The sequence below is a fragment of the Oryctolagus cuniculus genome, chromosome 4, assembly GCF_964237555.1.
Source record: "Oryctolagus cuniculus chromosome 4, mOryCun1.1, whole genome shotgun sequence".
NCBI lineage: Eukaryota > Metazoa > Chordata > Mammalia > Lagomorpha > Leporidae > Oryctolagus > Oryctolagus cuniculus.
In genome coordinates, this window is record NC_091435.1 from 107,314,939 (window position 1) to 107,329,537 (window position 14,599).

Genomic DNA, 14,599 nt, shown 5'->3' on the forward strand with positions numbered 1-14,599 from the left:
TCTGGGCCTCCCAGGTAGGTGCAAGGACACAAGGACTTGGGCCATCTTCCACTGCAATCTCAGGCCATAGCACAGAGCAAGAAAAAAATGAACCCCAAAAAATTTCCTAACACTGGTAATAGACTAAATGACTTATGACATGACATCTATACAGTGCTTAACCTAATAGTATAAAAATTTTATAATGTTAAGACAAAAACTAGGATATAAAACTGTATATAAAAATTATAACTAGGTTATAAAATATGTGCATATAAAGACTGGTAGGAAATACAATAAAAATGTTAAGAATGCTTTAGTTGTAGCAATTATGAGTGATTTTTGTTATCTTTTCCTTAATATTATTCAATATGTCCCTAGATAATAAAGATCATTTAAAGTATTCTTATTTTTTAGTATCACTCTCAGAGAAAGAACTAATTAAGAACTAATTCAGGTAAGCTTTCTTATCCCTGTTTTGTTTTTAATTTGGGAAACAGAGCAACAAAGGGAGAGCACTCCCATCTACTGGTTCACTCCCACAACATTCAAAGCCAGACTGAAGTTGGGAGCCACTCAGTACAGGTCTCTCACATGGATGGCAGGAACCCAACCATGGAAGCCATCACCACTGCCTCCCGGAGTCTGCATTAGCAGGAAGCTGGAATTAGGAGCCAGAGTCAGGGTTTGAATCCAAGCTGCCTGAAATGTGACATGGATGTCATAACCATTAGGCTAAATATCCTCTCCCTTTCCCTGTTTTAAAGAAAAACTCTATGAATTCTGATACCTGGATCACAGATAATAGCTACTGCACAGATGGCAGTCTAAGGAAATACTGTATTGACATAATTCTTTGGGGCACAGATGTAGTTATGACCACCTCTTCCAAGCATCCCTGGAACAGGCAGTCCAGAATAGGTAATGATGACACAGAGCACCAATCGTGGTGTTCGACCTCCCAAAATAAGTAATAACCATATATGGATGGTCCCTCTCTCTCTTGTTTGTGTTCCCCATAACTTTCTCCTCTGATTATTTTGTTTAGTTCTTTCCCTGTACCCATGGGGTATCATCCCATGAAATATGAGATGATCACAGGCCAACATCCCTTAAATCAAAGTGTATTGAAAGCTGAGAGACCACGGGCAGAGCAAAGCTTTGATTTACAGTGACTTGATTCATGGAGATAGTGTGACAGAGACTAAGCTCAATCAGATATTTCACAAGTTGCCTGATCCACTCAGCAGTTCCCTAGAGACATAGATACGGATACAAAAGACTATTGTGCAGCCATGACAAGCAGCAGATTGTCAAGATGGAAAATGATGACACCTGGAGGCAGGCATCTCTTGTTGACAAGCCATCAAAGGGAAGGAAAATTAAAAAACCAACCAAAAGACCATCCCCAAAGTTATAAATATAAGCATATTCTGCTTGTACATTAAAAGAACCCAGACCACTATGACTGCATGAGATAATCAGAGCTAACAAGCATTTTCCACACATGTTATGTAACAAATGCTTTGGGAACTTGAAAACTAGATATTGGATATTCACTTTGGTTGTGATCCTCAGTTGATCCAAAGCAATATTAGCATGCATTAACAATGAAGACTTTAACTTTGTTTTTAAGGAACCGTTTGGGGAAGTAGAAGAGGAAATATTTAGTGAGAAATCAGGGAACTGAATCCCTGATGTGAACAACCAGTCAGTTCTCTCTAAGATTTGTACAGCTAGTTTACACATATAAATAATTGTTCCAGGTGTTGCTTCCTTAAATTCAGAGGACAAAACTAGTGTATTGTAAAATAGCCAGTAAATGCAAAATCCTAAGAACAGTTCCTCTGATGGGTTCCACTCAGTTTCAGTTAACTGCTGCTGACAGTGCTCATACTCCAGAAAGCAAATGGATTTAAAGTGTGAAGATCTGAATTCAAATCTTAGCTCTGTCGTCCCTGCCTAATGAGGCTTTAGTTAAGAGCAAATGAGATAATGAAATATGAAATGAAGCAGTCATACCTTACCTTTTTGATACCTAACTAAAAGCCAAGCATTGTCCTATTTAGTCCTTATCACAAAGCTAGCACAGGAAATGCTGATCTATTTATTGCAGATGAGCCTTTTGAAACCCAGAAAGTGGGTTTCCTTACAGCTGCAAAGTTGCAAGGCTGGGATTCAAATCCAGGTAGTTTTACTTAGTAATAGGGTCCTTAGCTTATTATATTACTGTTTTTAGAACCTTGCATGTCCCAAGTAGCATCAGTATTATGTATGCCTGGGATTACCCAAAAATGACCCTAGGAGTTCACTCAATGTCCAGTGTGGTAGGCATCAGTCATTTGCCACAAATGAACCCCTGAAATGTGGCTAATGTGACTAAAGAACTGAATTTTTTTAATTTAAGCTTTCAGTTTTAGAATGTAACCCTTTAAGTTTAATTTAAATTTAACAATTAATACTATGTTCAGTTATTGGAAAAGTATTGAAGGGTATTTGGTACAACTTGGGTATGAATATCAACTTTTAACTATATTTTATGAACTCTAACTAGAGATCAACTACTGCTGATGACTCGTGTCCAAACTAAGATGTGCTATAAGTATAAAATGCATACCTGATGTCAAAGACCTTAGCATAAAAAATGTAAAAAATGATAACAATTTTCACATTGATTACATGTGGAAATGATAACATTTGGGACATAGTGATTTGAAGGATGCAGTGTTAAACCAGATTTCGCCTAATTTTACTATGGTTACTAAAATATCCAAAATTACATAGGTGGCTTAAAAATATCTATATTGAGCAGCACTGGCCTGGACAGTAAATTAACTAGAACTGGGAGGTCTCCCCTTCTCCTAAAGGCATGGGGTTGAACAGTGGTCCATTCTTCCTACTGGGTCTGTAGGTGTTTATGAATCCAAGGTACCCAGGGGAAGACCAATTGGCTTTCCCAGACAAAGGGCCATGAAAGCCCTGTAATCTGTTGGCATATACCTGCTCTGATGCTTTTCCTATGAGAAATCAATAAGGAAGTAGGTCCTGCTCCTGGAATATGGACCTCCAGTGTGTCCAACACAGCGTCCTGAACCCAACACACTTGGCTGCACACAGGATGCCCCCTATATCTTGCTGAATCCTGATTTAAATTTCCCTAATAAAGCCTTTCTAACCCAGAGAACTGCAGAATTTTTCTTGGTTCAAGACAGATGGTGACCACCAAAGGACTGGCCTTACACAACAAGGTTACTTGGGAATATTTGGAAAGAATGCTCATAGGGAAAGTTTGAAATTTCTGCTAGTATGAAGGCAGATACTCAAAGAACATTGAGACTTGAGATCCTATTGATAACGTGACAAGTGATGCACTTCCCACAGGAGAACCCAACAATATACTGGGCACATCTGAAACCAATGTTAGTTGCCTGGATCACCTAATCCCACAAACACATCAGCGGCAGCAGAGTGAAGTTCCTATCCTAACATGAAGCAGAGCATTTACCCCAGCATAAAACAGAAGTGCAATACTATTTTTTTTAAAGATTTATTTATTTATTTGAAAGTCAGAGTTATACAGAGAGAAGGAGAGGCAGAAAGAGAGGGCTTCACTCCCCAGTTGACCGCAACGGACGGAGCTGTGCCAATTGGAAGCCAGAAGCCAGGAGCCTCTTCCAGGTCTCCTATGCAGGTGCAGGGGCCCAAGCACTTGGGTTGTCTTCTACTGCTTTCCCAGGCCATAGCAGAGAGCTGGATCAGAAGTGGAGCAGCCGAGTCTCAAACCAGCACCCAGATGGGATGCCAGCACTGCAGGTGGCAGCTTTACCGGCTGTGCCACAGCGCCAGCCCCAAAGGGCAATACTATTGATATACCCTGGGGACAACTGACTCCCTATCCACGAGCACATCTATTGAGGATAAAAATCCACCTCTGTATATTAGTTAAAGGAGCACATCCAACTATTTGCCAGGACAACCTGGATTGTGGATGTTCAGAGGCCAGAGGGAACTGGAAACAGATATGAGATCTAAGAAACTGAACTGATAGGAAGTGATTTCAGAGCACAAAGTAGGAACTGCTTCCTTAAGTAGACATTAGGACAGTCATGTGAAATAATACAAACAGCATTGGCTTTCTCATTATGTGATCTGGATCTCAGTCACTTAACCTGTGGAATGATGATAACACTCCTCAGGTGGGCATTGAGAGCCTTGAACTGACCATGAATTGGAATTATTTAAACAACATGAGACACACGGTAGAGACCCTTTAAATATGAGTGTGCTGCCTCTGACATACAGAAGAATGAAGACAGGCCCTGCCAAGAGAGTTCTCAGTCCAGGGAAGGGGCAGAGCAGCCCAGGCCTTCCCGAGGCACAGCCAGCAGTGTCCTCTGGCTGCGTGTCTCTGTAGTGCAGGGAGGTAAGGCCGCTGGCACTGAATGAGGCTGTGAATGTGGGACAGCCAGAAGGTAGAAAGGACAGGGAGGTGACATAGATGCAAGAAACTGAGCTGATAGGAAGCGATCCCAGAACAAAAAGTAGGAACTGTTGCCTTGAAAACAAAATTGCTGTTAGCCTATTTTCTTGTCATTTGCCTTTCTCTTAAGTGTTTAGCACAGAATAAAAACAATTATTTGAGGCATTTAATGAGCTGTGTTCCACATAATCACATTTTAACTGAATATGTCTGTATTTCACCAAAATTCTAGATCTTTTAAAAATAGAAACATGCCTTCTCCTTTATATTTGCAACTAAGCAGTCTTTTTTCCCCATGCTCTATCTAAAATCCTCAAATTTGTCCACTCAGTACCCAGGCTTTCCACTATCTTTGGCTCGCTTTGGGTTTTTTAGTGTCTTCCATGGGTTGGTATTATTCCTGATGGATTGTATTTCTCTCCGTTTGAATTGCTATGACGGATTACAGGAGACTGGGTGACTTAAGTAACAAGCATGTATTTTTCACAGTTCTGGAGGCTAAGGAGTTCAAGATCATGGTGCTAGCGGATCAGTTGCCTGATGAGACCCTGCCTCCTGGCTGTAGATGGGTTCTTCCTTGCTGTATCCTCACTTGGTAGAAGCAGAAAGAAAAAGCAAGCTCTCTTGTCACTTCTTAATAACATCCCAGTGAAGGTCAGGGTTTCAATATATTATTTGTTTCTTAAGATTTGTTTGAAAGGCAGTGTTACATACAGAACCACCAACTGGTTCACTCCCCAAATGGCTGCAACAGCTGGCGCTGGGCTAGACCAAAGTCAGGAGCCTGGAACTCCATCTGGACCCGAGCACTTGTGCCGTTCTCTGCTGCTTTCTCATGTACATTAGCAGGGAACCGAATCAGAAGTAGAGTAGCCAGGACTCGAACGGGTGCCCATATGGGATGCCAGAGATTCAGGTGGTGGTTTAGCCCACTGTGCCACATGAAAGCCCCTTCAGAATATGAGTTGTAAGCGCTCACAAGCATGCAGTCCACAAAAGGCCCCATTCTCCCCAGTTTCTCCTCACTCCTGTCTCTTCCACACAACGACCAGAGTGTTCTCTCAGAATCTCATGTCAGGCACTGCATTACTTCTACACCATCAGCAGCTCCCCCCTTCTACAGGTGAGAACAGACGATTAGCAAGGCCCTGAGACTTCAAGACCTGGTGCAGCCTCATTTCCTGCCCCTTCTCTTGGACAGCCCTACCCAGAATAACCCATATTTCAGTGATGGTATTGTATAGATGTGTTCTGTTACCATTACAAAATACCTTCACAAAGAAAAGCTCCTAGTTCTAACAGTTCAAATCATGACACCAACATCTGTTTGGCTCTGGGGAGCCTGGCTCGTGTCAAGATGGCAATACAATGGCAGGAGTGCCATTCACCAAAGAGGAAGCCAAACAGGCTGGGAAGTGTCCAGGATCATTCTTTTACAACAACCCTCTCAGGAGAACTAAGAGCTACCTTAATCTCTTCTATAGGCAGCACCCCAAGGACCCCAGAACTTCCCAGCAGACCCCAAGCTTACAGATTGCCCCACCTCACTACTGCCACCCTGAAGATCAAGCCTGCAACACTTGAACCCTTGGGGGAACCAAACACTCCCCCATGACCTTTCCTTTCTTCCTTAGTCAGTCTTCAAGGCCTCAGCTCAAAATGCCACTGATTCCTTAAACTCTTCATCCACTCATTTCTCCCTTCCCCAGAACTCAGGCAGCCATTATCCTACCTTTTTCTTTTTTTTAAGATTTTATTTATTTATTTGAGATGTAGAGTTATAGACAGTGAGAGAGAGAGAGATAGAGAGAAAGGTCTTCCCTCCGTTGGTTCACTCCCCAGATGGCCGCAATGGCCAGAGCTGCGCCTATCCGAAGCCTGGAGCCAGGAGCTTCTTCCAGGTCTCCCACATGGGTACAGGGGCCCTAGCACTTGGTCCATCCTCCACTGCCCTCCCGGGCCACAGCAGAGAGCTAGACTGGAAGAGGAGTAACCAGAACCAGAACCAGCGTCCATGTGGGATGCTGGCACCGCAGGTGGAGGATTAACCTAGTGCGCCATGGCGCCAGCCCCATTATCCTACTTTTTTCAACATTCACATAACACTTTGTTTGTACCACCAACCCTAGTCAAATCCCGCCGTATAGGACAGAATGGTGTATACAGTGCTCTGCTTCTTTACAATGTGGAATTTTAGAAGGCAGGACTTTTGGTTTTTTTATCACCATTGCTTCTCCAAAATTTCTAAGATAGAATGAATTCCCCATTTATAGAAGACATGATGAAAGAGAAGAAACAAGTGTGTGGGGGGAGGTGTTTAGGAATTGAGTTTAGAATCTAACACAACTGGTGTTTAGCTTAGTTCCTAGAAATGAAGTTGCTGCACGATGATTAAGAGCATTGTTTCTCTGGATGTCACTCACCGCATCTGCAAAATAGAAATAATAATATCAGATCTTACCTCCCTGGGATTCTTAAGAGAGTAAATGAACTGAAATGGTATCTATAAAATTTCAATTTTGAATTGTGTCCAAGGTCATTTCATTTTTTATGTATTTTTCAGAAAAGGAAAACTGGAAATTTTCTCAAAAAAATTTATTGAAAAACTATTCTTTTTTGTTGAATAATGATAGAAAATAAAATCTGCCAGAGCCCCAGCTCTTCCTACTTTATTAATGAATTAATCCACGTCAAAATGCAATAAAAAAGGTATAAAAGGCTCCTAAGAATCATTCAAATTTTTATCAGTCATTTTCCCTCCATAAATGAGCATTTCTATTAAAATTATATTACACAAAAATGGAATTTTAATGTGTGGACGTTCTTTAAAATCATGAGACCACCTGGTAAAAGGCAGACTTAATATTATTTTCCCACCATAGAAACTAAAAATGAAAGAAATTAGACATGAATGAATTAGAAATGTGAGACCAAAATGGCCACAAAATAAAATCTCCCCAAATGTGGAAGTGTCGGCACAGCCAACTCAAAGATCCCCTTAAGTGCAAGCATTTGGCATAGCAGTTGAGACACCATTTGGGAGGCCAGTCCGCTTTTTCACAATGCATGGTTCAAGTCCTGGCTACTTTGCTTCCAATCCATTTCTGCTAGTGTGCACCCTGGTGGTGTGAGCTAAGCAGGAAGCCAGTGAGGAACAAAGGATCTAAGAGGTTCCCAGCAGTCCCTGCGCACAGCACTGGACCCTTAACTCCACCCCTTACAGGACAATTGAGCACACCCACTTTCCCATGTTGCACCTGAGCCTCCTCCGCCACAAAGACGCCATGATGAATATGTGAATATGTGTACACTGAGCACCACCTGGTAACATCACGAATCTGTCCCAGGGAGAAGCAAATACATTAACCCTGCCTAAACTCCACCTCATTTGTAAATTCAATTAGAGCACGACCCTCTACCCTATAAAGGGAACAACCAAACCGCAGTGGGGAAGATTGCACTCATGGCACACTTTCTGTCCCCACGGTGCTGCCCGCATTCACCTCTGGATGAATATTCTCTATCTCTTTAAATAAATTCTGTTCCCATTCTTGTACTTTATCTTTGTCTCTGCTTTGAATTCTTTTCTCACATGGAGACAAGAATTTAGAACTAATCCAGCTGGCGACACTCTTCTTCACAACACTGGGAGACAACAGATGATGCCTCTCAATGATGAGTCCCCATCAGCCACATGGAAGACCCAGACGGAGTTCCCGCATCCTGGCTTTAGCCTGGCCCTGCCCCAGCTGTTGCAGGCATTTTGGGAGTAAAGCAGCAGATGGAAAATTTCTGTTTGTTTGTCTGTCTGTTTCTCTGCCTCTAATATAAAATAAAATTTTTGGAAGTTTTCATAAACTGTACCTCTACCTAAGAGTGTTGGGCTCCTGGTTGGAACTGACTACAGGAAATGAGAAAACCTTCATGCATAGAGAGACCACAAGGGTTATATGAGGGGGCACAGCCAGGAGTGAAGGAGCCATGTGTGACCGGAAAACAGGAACTGTGATAGCAAAGCACAACAGGAAGCGGGAGCTACTTGCCCACAAAGTAGACGCTATGAAAAAGAGACATAGGAGGCAAAACAATAAAGTTGAAATAACTTTATTAATTACTCAGGGAAGTGGGATCCTTGAGGAAAGGGAGGATTATCAACAGTCCAGCTCAGATGTCATTGTGAAACCATGACATAGTGATGAAAAGAAAACACCTGAAGTGCAGAAGTATTGAGACAACTTCATACATTGTAAATATTTTGGGAATATTGATGATTTTCTTGATAATCCCTAAAGCAAAAAGAAAAGAAAAATATATATGAGAACAAAAACTCAAGGAACAATAATCTTCCAGGACACAGGACTCTGAGTACTTCAGAGTGTACATCATCCCCATTGGGCACAGCTAAGAAAATAACTTTCCTTGCACCAAAGTCTCCCATGTGCGCCTGAAAAGCTGGGCCTCCCAAGAAATCATTAGATTAAGGGTCCCTGTTAAGAGTCTTTTTTTAAAAAAAGGAAAAAAAAGATTGATTTATTTGAAAGACAGAATTACACAGAGAGAGGAGAGGCAGAGAGAGAGAGAGAGAGAGAGAGAGAGAGAGAGCTCTTCCATCCGCTGGTTCACTCCCCAGTTGGCCGCAATGGCCGGAGCTGTGCTGATGCGAAGCCAGGAGCCAGGAGCTTCTTCCGGGTCTCCCACGTGGGTGCAGGGGCCCAAGGACTTGGGTCATCTTCTACTGCTTTCCCAGGCCATAGCGGAGAGCTGGATGGGAAGTGGAACAGCTGGGACTAGAACAGCAGCCATATGGGATGCCGGCACTGCAGGCGGCGGCTTTACTCACTATGCCATGGTGCTGGCCCCAAGAGTCTTTTACAAACAGTAAAACCTAGCACTGAAGTGAAGTAGGCAGGCATATAGGTTAAAATCGATTAGGTTTGTGAGCTGGAAGAGCATGCCTTCACCACGCCCCTGTGTGACCTCATGCCCTACCTGGGTGCCCACCAGCCAATCAGGTTAATTAACCACTCCCCTTTGGAAGTGGGTTAAAAGCCTGGGACAGGATGTGTCAGGCCTTCTCTTTTTCCCTGGCCTCTTGCCAGGAGGGGGCTTCCTGGCCTAGATGCTCCTCCACGTGGCTGGTTCCTGGTGCTTGGTATGACTCCAGATTTACTTCTCTCTCTTAGATAAAGCTCTCACTCCCTATGTATCTTTCTCAGTAAATAAAGTCTTAAAATGTACCATGCTGCCTCCTTTATCTGTGCTGGTATTTAGAAGTCTTCTCTAAATATTAGGCAAGAACCCTCTCATGCTTATTAATATTGGGGACTAATTAATAAGCATGTAGTGATATCGTATGGCACCCCAAATTCTGGTAGCATATGTGGCACCCCAGATAGCACTTCTGGGGAATCTAAAGGGCCACATTTTTGTATAAATTTTAAGGGGTCATCTCCGATTTCAAAAGGACACCTCTGATGTACTTGAAAAATCAGCAAAGCTACAAATCACTATTACTAGTATGTCCCACATGGCTTTTTCACCCCACTGCTCACATCTTGCATTTGAAAAGCTGGTCGCATTTCCCAAAGAATCTTCACATCAATTAGCTCCTTTGAAATGCAATCCAGCCCTGTGCTGGGCTGGGCAACTCTCCCTAATGAGAAAACAAAAACTCAGGCAGAGAGGGAAAGCCACATTCCAAGAAAGAGAAGCACATTGAAAATAGGAACATCCAGGTCTTCTTGGTCTAGCCTACTGCAATACCACTTCCATTTTAAGTTGCATAATGATCTTGAGAATAGTTAAGTTCTCCTAGAAAGAGCCCAGCCCTTGGCAAGCGCTCTAACATTTGTTCAGAGTCTGTTAGAGGAGTAGGGGCTGTGTTTTAATACTTGAGGGTGGGAGAAGAGACCAGGATGGGCTGAATTTCTCATGTGAGAGGCATTGGCAGCACGTTCAGGCTGCAGATGGGCAGAGGGAGCGACCAGGGTGCAATGCTCCAAGCGGGGATTAAACATCAAAAATCAGAAAGAGAACAGCTGTAGCCCCTTCACATTACCATTTTAAAATTCCAAGAGTGTAAAGAACCATAAAAATCACAAGTAGGCCCCTGGATCATAACAGATGAATAAGGGATTTATAATCTTTAAACTGCAAGGAGAATGGCTTACATTTGTACCATTTCCTATTTTGATTACAATCATTGTCCTGAGAGCAGATTCATGTTGTGCCTTTTCTGATTCCTGTTGCAATCCATCACAAGGAGGCGGCGGAACCGTAATGCCACTGCGCTTTCTTTGGGAGACAATAAAAGCCTATGTCACTCCTGACCTTTTCCATTTGTTGTGTTTTTGTTTTTTTGGTTTTGCTTGTTTGTCATAATTTGACCGCGCAGTCATTTTCTATTGTGGCCTGTTAGCCACCTCATTAACCTGGAAGGGTGAGATAGTCTGGACAATTAGCTCCCAGAATATTAAAAAGGTTAAAGCCAAAAAGCCTGCTGCTTAGTGCTTTTCATAAACAAGCTCGGGTATTAAATTCTGATATCTTGTTCCAGGTTCCCAGCCTGTAATCATAAGAAATGGCACAAGGCAAGGGCTCTTTCTGGGTTGTTTCAAAATGGCGCTCTACAAATGCTTCCTGCCCATACATAGTCTGCATGTCAATAAACCTTGGGGAGTGACCCTCTACCCCTTCCTCCCCTAAACACCTCAGTATACTAGAATGTCCTTTATTCCTTAGTAGGGAATTTTTTCAACCCCATCTGCCTTCTTTTATATTAAAAGAACATCTATAAAAGTGATAAAGACCTCTGTAACAACAAAAACTCTCAATTTCTCTAGAAATTCACTGCTCATGAAATGTGTGTAGAAGGTATCAAAACTTTCATGCAAAGAAATAAATGTGAAAGTCTTAGGCTCCGGTGCCTCTGGGTTCTAGTCTGGCTATTAACTGTTATGGCCGACAGTAGGGCCAGAGCAGTGTGCAGTTACCTGTCTTATTGTGCTATATATGCAACCATCTGGAAAACTATAGCTGTACCAATGCAAGAAAAAGGAAAAAGAAGACATGGATTACGTTATATTTCTCAGGTGTTATTCAAATCCCGCAGTTGAGTAACTGAAAGGATGACATAAAAATCTAGCAATTTCTAAGTTAAAAAGGAAACATTAACTTTCTCTTCTCTTTGTTGATTATTTTTTTCACTCTTTGTCCAGCTGTATTACCTATCCTTTTATAAAATAGAAAATATCTTGGGCCTCAGAAACTGGTATCATGCACACAATTGACCTGCGTATACAATTGCACTCCTATCCCCTTCATTGATATTTTACTTCATCTGTCCTGGGTGGCTTAATACACACTGAGGACCCCTGGAGAATTTCCCTTTGGAGGCTGCAAAGCTTGGGGTAAATCACATTATGTGTGGCACTAGAGCATTTCCAAACCGTACTTTATCATGGCCATGGCAGTCTCAGGAACCCTGGTTGGATGTATAAACAGTCTCTTTTAATTTTAATTGTGGTCTTTATACAAATGTAAATGAAATGTACACTCTGCTCTTCACCATGTACAGATAGATTTGGCAAACAGCATTTGAAAAAAAAAATCTTAACCCTCACTTCTTTATAATCACCAGATTAACACATTCATTCATCCACTCATTTATTCCAGAACCATTTGCTGAACATCTCCTATGCACTAGGCAGTGTGAGGGAAAGGGGCATGGGACATACAGAAATCATAAGGAGATAGTTCCCGTCTTCGTGGAGGATGCATTCTTGTGGGTAACTTGCAGGTAGCTTGTTAAAGCAGTGGGATTTAGGCACAAATAAAACTCTGACCCAGGAGACACAAGCCGGCAAGTCTAACAGAGTTATTAGAGTTTTGTTATTAGAGTTGGATTTTGAAGCACGAGTCGGCCATTTCCAAACGGAGAAAGCTCAGAGGACTTCCTTGTTGAAGGAGCTGCTTCAAGAGGGAACACAATTTTAGTGTTGGCCTAAACAAAATACAACTCAGCCAAGGAAATCTACTTCCTGTTGCCTTCTCATCCCCCTCCCTAAATCAAGCAACACAGGCAAGACTCCAATACAAAGAATTTGGAACTTTGCTTTTGGTTACCCTCTGGTAGTATGAACAATGTAATCTTTGGTGACTGCTAACCACAAAAACAGCAACTAACTTGGAAGCCATGCTCTTATCACACATTATCTCCCCTGCTGTCGTCAGTCTTAGGGAAGAATCAAACCAAACTTTAGTATTGTAAGCTGACTTAGGCACCCCCAGATTCATAGTGAATGTTGGCACTAGGACATGAGAAGTTTGCAAGGAGGTTAGAAAGGATTTCAGATCACAGGATCCAGAGCTCTGGGGCTGTCTTGGAGGAAGCAACTGAGCAAATGGCTCTCATCCCCTGAGGTCTCATGGACGTCGCCAACGCAGTTGTGCCATCGCTTTGTAGAACACAGCAACTTCTCCAGGCGCTGACTACCGCCTCAGCAGTGGAGCTGTGTGGGGATCAGTTGTTCTAATGACAAAATGAAAGCATGTGGTCAGTTAACAGGACCCGGTATCTGAATGCAAAAACATCTTGAAAAGCTTCTAAACGGAAGGGGACAGCCATCATCTCCCCAGGGAGGACCTGCTCTCTCTAACCGCGCTGGCCCAATAACAACATGAGTCACAAATGTTAAACACACATGTGATTTTAAGTATTCTTTTAGCCACATTAAAAAGTAAACAAAAAAGAAGTGGAGTTAATTTTAATAAAATTTTTCATTTACCCTAATAGACCCAAAATATTAATTTCAAAATGCAAAAGTGTAAAACATATGAATATATTTTACTTTCATTTCCATGTTAAATCTTCAGCCTCCAGTATACATCTTCCACTTACAGCACATCTCAGCTAGGATAAGCCACGTTGCAAGTGCCCAGCAGGGTCTAATGCCTATGGTATCAGACAATGCAGTTCTATACCAAAGCAGTTGTCTGTGGTCACTGCTTCGCTACCCTGCTCTATAGTCCTAGTGATCTCCAAATAACCAAAAGGTTACCCACGGTTAGTCAATACTCTGGCTTGGGAAATAGGATAAATCTTTGTTCCCTCACTCACTCACTTATTCACTTTAAAAACATGGATTCAAAAACTATTATGGGTCAAGTTATGTTCTTTGTGTGATTACACAAAATGAAAAAGCCTTAGTCTGGCTTTCACAATCTAGTGGAGGAGATGAATGGAAAATAATAATCATGCAATATGCAATGACTTGAGTTGTTTAACAGTGTGTGTGCAGGGAGACTTGGGCATCCAGAGGCAAGTCAGGAAATGAGCAGGAAGAAGAGGGGAATTACAACATTATTCAGAGCGATGTAGGATTCTTGGACATTTAGCTGGACAACTGTAAACAGGAGGGGCAAATGTGCACGGAAGGAAAGGAACAGGTACAAGGACCCAAAGCACCATTGTATGAAAGTCAAAAGTAAAATCTGGGGGCCGGCATTGTGGCATAGCAGATAAAGTCACTGCCTGCAGCACCAGCATCCCTATCGGCGCCAGTTCTTGTCCCAGCTGCTCCACTTCTGATCCAGCTTCCTGCTAATGGCCTGGGAAAGCAGTAGATGATGGCCCAAGTGCTTGGCCACCTGCCACCCACTTGCAAGACTCAGATGAGGCTCCTGGCTCCTGGCTTCAGCATGGCCCAGTCCTGGCCATTATGGCCATCTGGGGAGTGAACCAGTGGATGGAACATTTCTCTCCCTCTGTCTACCCCCCTCCCTGCAACTCTAACTTTCAAATAAGTAAATATTAAAAAAAAAAGGTAAAATCTGTAGTAAAGTGGTTCCAGGGGTATAAGAGAATAAGTTAGGCAATGCTGTGTATCTATGTTGCATATGCCCACCTACTTTACAATCTTCTGATAAGTTCCAGCAAATCCTGGAAACCTGTTTTTAGATAAGAAATATTTCTGTTCATCAGAATTCCAAAACAAATCTAAAAATCCTGCAATTTATACTGCAAATGTATATGTTGGATATGAAGGTAACATAATGTCACAGCTTCCTCAAGAATCAAAGACTGCTAGCTTATGTTCAGTATATTTTGCTTACAGTACAGACCTTTCTGCATTAATTGAA